This window comes from Nipponia nippon, unplaced genomic scaffold (genome assembly GCF_047370975.1).
Source record: "Nipponia nippon isolate SJK-2023a ecotype South Korea unplaced genomic scaffold, ASM4737097v1 scaffold_31, whole genome shotgun sequence".
Taxonomy (NCBI): domain Eukaryota; kingdom Metazoa; phylum Chordata; class Aves; order Pelecaniformes; family Threskiornithidae; genus Nipponia; species Nipponia nippon.
Window position 1 is genome coordinate 4,582,438 of NW_028262349.1, and position 9,933 is coordinate 4,592,370.

The window sequence follows — 9,933 nt, forward strand, 5'->3', positions numbered from 1 at the left end:
TGAATAAATATTCTCTAGGAAATTTTTTAATATACTCTGCTACTATTAGTCCTACCTTACGTAGAGTTAGACACAGATGCATAGATTTGACATTTAGATAAATTCACAATTCCCTTTAAAAAAATCTTCCCCCTTCATTATAAAAGCTTACAATTTCCCTGGAGCATTCTATGAAATAATTAACACAAGGTGCATCCTACCTGTTGCGCATATGTTGAAATAAAATGCCAAGGCTATGAATATATTTTGGATAAAATATTGCATAGGGCAATGTTTCCAAGTCATTTGGTTGCCTTGAGACTACTTCTCCAAATGAGAGATTGCTTCAGGCTCTTCGCAACTCTGCTACCTCTGCAAGCAAATTCCAAATGTTATGGAAGTAACTCAGGTAATGCAAGCATGTTGCTCTGTTAGCTGAGCAGCTGACACACCTTAAAGTCCTGCTTAGTTTAAGAAGCCTGTCGTTATCTGGGCAAGAAGGCTGGGGACCCAATGTGTTGATTTACAGTTACAAAAATGCGGTTATGTTTGTGCATCCATTTAAAATTTTAATGGACCCATATCACCAAACTAAGTCTTTGTATGCAAAAATGGATTTGTGGCAACACTAAGGAAAAAACATTTAGATTGGGGGAAAAAAAAAAAGAAAAAGAAAGAAAGAAAAATAAATAATGGGTTTATTGGGCTGAAGTTTACTTCAAGGGAGGTCTCCAAAAGCAACATTACCATGATTGACCATGAGAAAATATGTCGATGGTACATAACTGCCTAGACTGTGGAAGGAGAGGTGGGCTAGGAGCAAGACAGGCAGTCACTCGGGGGGTCCTTCACCCCCCAACTCTCTCACAGAGCATGTGGAGAGGATTTGGGTTTGTGGGAGCAATTCCTCATACCACCTTTTGCTCAAATAAAGGAAATAGCTAATTAAAAAAATCGCTCCTGTGTGGTTTTGTGGTTATCAAATCAGCCTCAAAGAGTGCCCAACCTTCGTGCAGAAATGTGCCAACCCTATGACCCTGGAAGAGATGAGATGCACGTTGCTGCTTCTTCTGCTCCTATACTGGCAATAGAGGGATGAATTGAGATTATTGTTTCACAGATATGAACCGCATTGCCTCCTGAGTTCCAGTGTTGTTGCAATGAACGTAATGGACTGTAACTATCCATCTGCCATTGCTTCAGGTGGTGTTCAGGTACCCAGAGAGCTGAATGACCATCAGATGCCAGTCCTAGCAGCGGACTGGAGATGTTCAAAAGTGTCCTCTGGGGACTAGAATGAGATCACTGAGTTCATTTCATACCAAAGTTATACCACTAACTACATGCCTTAAACCTGATCAAGTCCCTGCTGTCCTAATTAGGCAGCAGTTTTGCAAAGGCAGCTTTCTTAGAGATGAAATAAATTATAATCTGGAAAATAGTCTGTGTGTATTTCCAGAATGAAAAACACATCTTGTATGTTAGTGATGTATTTACTGTTTGACATGGGGAAGAAGCTGTTGTCTGGAGATTGTTTAGTAACAGTTCTGTCTCTTTTCTGTGCAAAGCCTGTGTTTGCCTCTGCGCCCTCCTTGTGTGCGTGCCCTGCTAAGTCAAACAAAACAGGGTCTCTCCCTGTGCATCTTGTGGGCCACTAGAGGCCATCCTATACCTCATAAAATAAAATAGCAAAGCATATGGGAATAAAGGACAACAGAAAGGAATCATAAAAGATTAAAGTCTAGATATTTTTTAAGCAAACTAAGCACTTTTTGTTTCGGGAGACGTTGCTCTTTGCTTGCACCCTTATGAGTTTAGTGTGGTTTTTTTCCTGAAGTATTCGCTACTGATGGAGCAAGGGTGCTGCACTGCACCAGATTGTGCTCCCATTAGTAGTAGAAATGCAACGGTCTTTTAGTTACACCTAGTATTGTTGCAGTTTCATAGGAGAGTATTTAAAACCTTTCCTGTCTGACAATGCCAATCTGTCTTTCTGTTTAACTACAGATTAAATTCCATATTGAATCTATTCCTTCTTGTAGAAGCTGCCAAAGCGTAAAGACTGAGGTCATACAGAGCACCTTGGGGCGTGAAGGAGGCAAGGGAAAAGCTAACAAGGTACAGGCCTTCCATGTCTTCCCTCCTAGCAACATGTAAAACACAAAAGCCCTTGTAGTAGGAGTGGAGGGAGAGGTCAGCCCTTGTCACCATGCAGCAATAAAACACAAGGTATCTGGGCTTTGTTGGAGCAACTCAGAATGAAAGAGGCAACGTTTACCATAAGGAAAAAGCAACAAGCAACCTAAGCTCAACCGACTGAGTTGGACTTTATAATGAGGTCTTCTGGTAGCATTTTACATCGAGTTTTAACAGGCTTAACTAAAAATTCAAGGGACCTTGCAAACCCCATGTTTCCTTTCGAAACCAGAGCTTGGTTCTTATTTTCCCTAAGGCACGGCTGGCGTAGTGGCAGATGCAGGTAGGCTAGGGATGAGGCAGAGCACTGCGCTTGTGAGCATGCCTGTGCCAAAGCCCAGTCTCAAGCATCTCAGTGTTTTACTTCAGCAAGGCTTCAGTACCTACCTAATTAAACACCTAAACATCTTCCAAGTGCTCTACTAGAGGCATCCATTTTAAATTAAGATCCTACTGGTGATTTTATAATTAATAATATTAAGTAAAAGTGAGAAACTTAGAGACAATTCGTAGGGTAGAGGGGTTCCCCTCAGTGTATTTAATATGGTGATTCCTTAGCTTGTGGCAAAACAGACGGTCAGATTTGACAGAAAAAAAAATCTTCATTATACTTAACACACAAGTCCTATAGTACGGAGATGGTGGGATGAATTATAGCTTTAAATATCCACCTATGCCTGGCTCTTGTGCACAGTGCCTAAAGGCAGGGTGCCAAGGTACAGATTGGGTGACACACATGCTGGCGTTGAACAGGCTGATTTTTCACACCACCCCCTGGAATAAGCTTCATGTTTGAGGGTTTTTTTTCAAGCATCTTGTGGTATAAATGTAGGTCTTGGTGAATTTGTTTGGAGAAAATATAATGTGGAAGAGCAAAGGTTTGTTTACTTGAGGAACCTCAATGTAAAATACAGCCTTATTATTGTACAAGTGGGGGAGGCTGGGTTTTTGTAGGTGCCATCTTCATTTCTTAAAACTTTAATTCTTTTTATTCATTTAATATCTAAACTTCTGTCATGTGGAGGTTTTTTTCTGCTAGCAGTTTTTTTCCTGATTGAATCATTAACCTTGACATCTTTTGTATAGAACATTAAATTAATTTTTTTGCCATCACCCAGAATAATTAATGTAAGAACACTTTGTCTAATGGGTTATAACAGCACAGTTCAAAATGCAGTCTTTCATTTGTGGCATCATTGTATTAGCTGGATCCTTCCAGTCTGTTGCAACGAAATATAAAATACCAGGTTGTAAGAGCTGATGCAGTAGTGATTCCAGGATTAGTCTATACCTGACAAGGACACAATAGAAAATTCAGTTCTGTTCTGCAATACAGTTTAAAAGAAGGCTGGGATACTCCAAGTTGATAGGGGAATCGGAGAACTGTCTCCTTTGTACAATAGTGCCGTCATTAGGAATAGGTCTAAACATTGCCCAGTCCCCTCTGAGTTAGGCTTTTAGCCTCTCTTTAGGGAGTTTCTGGAGGTGAGCTCTTGTATATTTTCCTGTACAAATATGCTTAATATTAAAATGTTGATTTCTATATATTTCATGTTTTCTATAGCTTTTTGCAAAGGAAATAATGGAATTTAGCCCCAAAAAGGTAACAGCATAATTTGTAAATAGTACGTAAGGAATAACACGCTTGGAAGAGGACTGCTTTATGGCTACAGAGGTAAGAGCTACCTGCCTTAACATCCTTCCATACAGGTGTTTGGCAGAATTGAACTAATAAACATGTTTTTCAGGATAACTGTCTAGCTCATAAGGATAATTTATTGCAACATCTATTTGTTTTTGTCTCCTTCCATGAAAATGCAGCTCTTACTGGGTAGTGAATAACTGTGTTGTTTCCAGAAGGCACTACCCCTGCAGAGCTGAGTTCTCTCTCAAATGGGGATGCTCAGCCCCACCTAGCTGTCTTGCTGCGGTGGCAAAGGTGGTCTCTTCTGGCTGTAGGCATTACAAGTGCGTTCAGCTCAGCAATGGCTGTGTTCAAAAAAGAAGCGTCTGCTCGCCATTGTGGTAGTTAACCAAGGCATTGTTGCTTCAGTTCTGAGAGTTTGATTGCAGAGGGAGCTGTGCCACTACTGAATCAGAGAGTCCTCCTGCGTTCTGCCTCCTTTGCTTCATATCCCTGCGCTTCTCAGCATATGGATGTATTTCCCCTCATTCTTGAATATTTGGTAACGTTTCTTAGCTGAGTTTTTACTTGCTTTCCCATACTGATAGCACTTACTGAGATATGCATGTATTTTCTGTGCCCTGATTCCCTGCTGTCTTGGTTTTGTTCCATTTGATATCTTTAAACGAATTGTAAATCCAAAGAATACCATTTCTTTGAGAAGCTTAAGACTGGCATTATTTTAGATGGCAGATATTGTTTACTAAGGCTGGTTGTGAACTTGACCTATTATTTTAGGCTTTGAGCTCTTTCATTACTTCTCATCTGAAAAAAGAGGTGAGATTTTTTTTAACCCAAACATTACTAGTCTCAGAATGCAAACAGTTTGAACTCCCCTGCACCATTCTTCCCGGGAGCCTTCTCTTGTCTCCTAGGAGGAGCCGTAAGTCAAACAGCCGACCTGCTGATGGTTGTGCTGAGCCCACACTCGCACCTCCGTACCACGCAGAGCTCTGCTGCCTGCCTGTCGATGGATGGGACATATGCGCAGAACTCGGTTGCACAGAAGTTTCGTGTTGTGGTTTGGCTTGGGTTCTGCATCCCTTCCTAGTTCCTCAGCCTATTTTTAACTCTCAGTGGGCTAAAACTAGAACTCCTTCGATGCATACACAACTGTTTCAAGGGTCTGGTTCAGCTCTAAGTGGATCTGACAAAGGTGTTGCAATGGAGTGAGAGGCAGGTTGGGGTATCAGCCCTGCCATCGGTCGATACCAGCGTTGATGATCTGTAACGAAGACTCACAGACTGCAATGTCACATAGAGATCTGGGGGATTTAAATGAAAACTCATGGGTAATGAAAGCAGCAAAACCTGGTAGTGTAGACCACCATGCAGGCTCATTTATCCTTATCTACATCAAAGTCCTGAATCTCTGTCAGTTTTTTATACTTTTGCTTCGTGTTCTTCTCATGCCATTCTAAGGCTTGCCTTGGACATGTGCTGTCCCTGCAGGTCAGCTGGTGCAAGTCTGAGAATAAATAAATACAGAAAACAATGCATTCCCCAAATGTAAGGGTTCTGCTCAGACAGTATCAAAGAAATTCTGCTAGCAATGCCTTTTTTGAAATTAACATGTGGACTTAGATTTCTTGCCTCTTGCAGTTCTTATAATAGCCAATAATTCAGCAATTACAGGCTTTAAAAATATAAGAAAATTAGTATATGTTTTGTATTGTTTTCATCTCCCATTTTACATTTTCAAATTTTAAAAGTCGGGTTGTTTTTTTTTTACCTCATTAAATGGAATATAAATTCAGTTCCAAGAAGAAGAGTGTTCCTAATGTGGGAATGATTCAAGAAAGAAGCAGGAAATGTATTAAAGGCTTCTCTGGAGTTTCTTAGCATTATTTACTTAGGGGATAAAAGCAGTATCAAAGGATGTTTGTTCTTCTCTGGTTGAAGGGTAATCTGGCTTATATCACATTACTCTTACACTTCTGCTCATAGAAACAGAAATTAGTCTAAGCAAATCTCTTCCCTCAGAGTCACCGACTATGTTTCTTCTGTTTCAGACAACAAGCCTGAAAAAAGTTGGAGATAAAACATTCAGGTTCTGTATTGCCCTTTATTTTGGCCAGTTACATGTATTTACTTTGAAATTAGTCATGACAAGGCCAAATCACAATGCTGTATATTTGTTAGGCTGACAAAAAAAAAAAAACTGAAAGGAAGACAGTTCCCCTGTTAGATGCTTTGACTTAAATACACCTTCAATATCTAGAAGTTTTTTTCTTTATATCTGGAATGGAAGCACAAGATTTACTCTCTTTTTTTTCTTAGTTTTAAGGAAATGCGTGCATGTACTGGTTGCACAGCTGTTAATATAAATGCCATCTGAAAACAATTGTTCAGTTATGAAAACAAAACAAAACATTTCTACAAGGAAAAGTTTATGTTGGTCCAGTCTTTCCCTTCAGGGGAAAAAAGTAACCATCACAAAACTGCAATATTATAAATTCAAATGTTTGTCTTGCATTAAGCTTCCATTGACTCTTGCCATTACATCTTTGTTCTGGCTAAGACCTAAGGATCGTGAGGTCCCAGGAAAGAAGCTGCTTCTACAAATTTTAAGAGTGAGAAATAATCCATCCTCCATGCTGCTGTTAAAAAATTGTCTAAGACTTTTCTTCCCCTAGCCAAGGGCCAGCTCAGCAGATCCAACTATTGTGCTGTGAAATGCAGGTGTGCAAAAGAAGTGCACAGACCTTTCCAACCATGTAATGCCTTGAGGTCAGCAGGGAAAGAATCCAAAATTGCAATGAATTTTGTTGGTGTCATCAGCTAAGCAATGCAGATAAATAATGGTATTTTACCAGAGCATGTTTAGACCCAATAAGGACCAATTTAGCTGGAGGCAAAGGCTGTTCCTTGAACTCCTTTGGGCCATGGCTTTGCACACTTAGATGTACTTCCCGGTGTATGTGCTTCTGACTGTACTAATTTCCCTTTCCTAGTACATTTAGTGCTGTTATATGCTCTGCAGTGAGAAGTAGTATTTAAAAACACACTACTGTGTGAAATTCTTACATAAATATAGAATTATTGCAAATGGAGCTAACGTGAATGATCATGACAGTAGTCTTGCAGATACAAGTATGCATCTGCTGTTCTTCTCTCTTGGGAGAAGGTCCAAGTTCTCTTAGGGAGTTTGGGATACTTCAGAGAGGAGCAAAACAGCTTTGATTCTTCTCAAACAAGTGGATGAAACCACATCTCTTAGTTTTGGGGCAAAGGCTCTGAACACTGGGCTGTCATCGAAGGGAAGGGTAATAAATGCAGCAGAGCAGGGATCGTCAGTAGAACAGGCCAGGATTTCAGTATCTAAATCCTGTGCAAATTCAGTTTTCAGGGCTTATGCTGGGGATGCAGCAGTGTTTGCAGTGCAGCCCATGAGAAGGGCTGTCTTTGCTTCTCTCGGGTGTGGAGGACTTGGCACAGTCCCAAGAGTGAGGAGGTTTTTTCCTTAATGCTCCAGTGACCATCCTGAGGTCAGGGGAGTTACATGACCAATTCACTGACCAATTACTAAGAGATTTAATAGCAAAGGGGACAACAGAAGGAATCTTTTGTTATCTGGCTTCCTTATTCGGCTCCGATTCTGTGGCTGTTTCTGGGCTTAGGTGAACTCATTTCAGGGTGGAACAACTCTGGGAAAAGCAAGCCAGAGGTTAGTAGGCTTGTGCTAGCTGGGAATTGTCTTTTCTCCTTGTCAGTGGATGATTTCTTTTTGCCTGGAGGGATAGACTAATTTAAGAAAGAATTTGAGAATCCCTTTGGTTTCCTTTCTAACCTAATATCTCCAACTAGAACATCTCTGTTCCCCCAGCGTTAGACCTTTGGGGAGAAAACATCCCTGACTCCAATTTATGATTCCTCTGTGCACCATGACTTTGACAGCATAGCTCCACAAAGCCATCAGGCTTGGCATCTGGAAGATGCTCCTTTCAGCCTCTGAGGAGTGAGGATATGTCAGAGGGACTTTCTTGGAAATGTGACTTAAGGCAATGGACCTTCAAGGCTCCTTTAGTTCTGCTCCAGGTCCCAGAAATGCTGTCAAGAACTTCACAGCAGCATGGCTCTAGGGACCCCTCTGGGTCTACATCCATGCTGTACCTTAGGAGACGGGTGAAAAGTCCTTTCAGGGAAGTGTCTCGAACAGCAAAGGCTGCAGTGGGACTGTGGGCTGAGTAGCTCAGATTTCTGCATTCTTTTGACCAGAAAAAAAATTATCGTCAGTGCTTTTGTTTTGCTCATGGAGGGTTGTTTTGACATAAAGAGTAATGAAATAACTCCATTATTGAGATTCTCCAGACATCTTTGAAAATTATACTAAAGCTTCCTAAAAGCACGTTTCCATGTCCATAGATGATGTACTGGAAGGACTGAAGTTTTAAGGCAGAAAGCTTATTACTTTCCTCTTTGAGAAACTTATTTTTACAGATGAAGAACAATAAGACAACAGTGAGACGATGCTCTTAGGAAGACAGTGGTAATGTCATGTGTTGATGCATCACCAGCGTTCCAATATGTAAAATATATTTTCTTTAAGACTCTTTGTAGCCTTTATTTCAGATTTCGTTACATTACAAAAATAATGATTTTAATAATCTAGTATTGTACAAGATGCAGATGGCAACCTTGAAATTGCCATTAGCAACACTGACTTCAAACAGTGATTTGAAAAAATCTGCTTCTAGATATTTCAATGAAACTTTTTTACTAAAATGTCTGATCAAAATTTAAATATTTATTTAACCTTACCCCTCAGTATCTAGGCAAACATGACATTCAAACACCAAACTTTCAAAAGTTTATAACTAAGAGCTTACAGGGAATTACAGACGGGAATATTGTTCAAGGTTGAAAGGTTTTAGAAGTAAATTGTTTCTCAATTAAAATACTTAAATGCTTCTTCCTGCTTTTTTGGTAAACCATAAGCATTTATTCACACACGGATCATCAGTCCATCATAAACCCCTGAAGCCTTTCCCACAGGATTGTATGTAATGTTACTATTTTCTGGCCATTTGATAGCTGATTGCCAAACTGTGGGATTTTGTTGATTAATTTTTCTTACACTAATTTTGTAATTATTTTAAACTCCTCTATCAGAAAAGAAGCTACAGTGAAACTATGTGCAAATTTGCATTCATTAGCTGCCAGCGCTATGGGGATTGTTTGCAGGTAACATTTAGAAATTAAATTCTTGATTTTTTTTTTTTTAAATGCATGTGGGCAAATACTGTAAGAAAATGATTATGCAGGAAAGTTTTGGTAAAAGAAAAATAATTTGATTGTAAATTGCCAGTCTGACTAGTTAACAGTTAAAGGAAATTATTGAGATAAATCTATTTCTTACCTGCTATTTGAAACTTGATTCGAACTAGCAGCACCAGCAGCCATAAATGGGTCCCGAGATCTTGTTTTCTCCGGGCCATTCAAAGGGTAGTAACGATATTGCTGCTGAACATGGGAGATCACAAAAGCCTCTGGTAGGCTTGGTTCAACAGTACCTACCCCCCTAACACAAAAGGATATCAAATTTGCATTTGTAGAGCAAAGATAATCTCATAGAGTTCATCACGCTGCAGCTTGAAGGGTTTCTCAAGATGCATCTAGGATGCAGAATAAATGTTTTATTCTCAGTTGATCTTTGAAAAAGAAAAATTAAGATATTGATAAGAGTTTTCTCTTCCACTCAGGGGTTTGCCATGGAGCAAGAGCTGCACTGGAGGCCAGCTGGCGTGGTGTTTTGCCGTGAGACAGTATTGCACGCCTGGCAGCGTGGGACGGCATCAGCTGGGAACAGACTGGGAGACCGTGGGTCAGCTGCCCTGCACTGCGAATGGGGAGCACACCCCCAGCGCTGCACCCGCGTCTCCATAGGGGCTTCACTGGGCAACCTACCTCCGTCTGCCTTGGGACAACACAAGGGGGTGAGTTACAGGGCAGTGGAGATGCTCCCAGTGTTACTGGTCACAGCTCCAGCTCTTTTCATCATAGTCATTGCTTGGTGGAAGAGCTGCTTGATTTTAAGGTGAGGAGCAATAATGTGTTGCCATCGCTCATACCTA

The 9,933-nt window shown here is 40.5% G+C and overlaps 1 long non-coding RNA gene across 1 annotated transcript; it reads left to right on the forward strand.

Moving 5' to 3' along the window:
- Positions 1–1,997: 1,997 nt before the first annotated feature.
- Positions 1,998–9,617, forward strand: LOC148054354 (uncharacterized). The gene is made up of 4 exons (XR_015707377.1): positions 1,998–2,097; positions 3,740–3,850; positions 8,972–9,043; positions 9,562–9,617. It is a non-coding gene; the product is annotated as an uncharacterized LOC148054354 (long non-coding RNA).
- Positions 9,618–9,933: the final 316 nt, after the last annotated feature.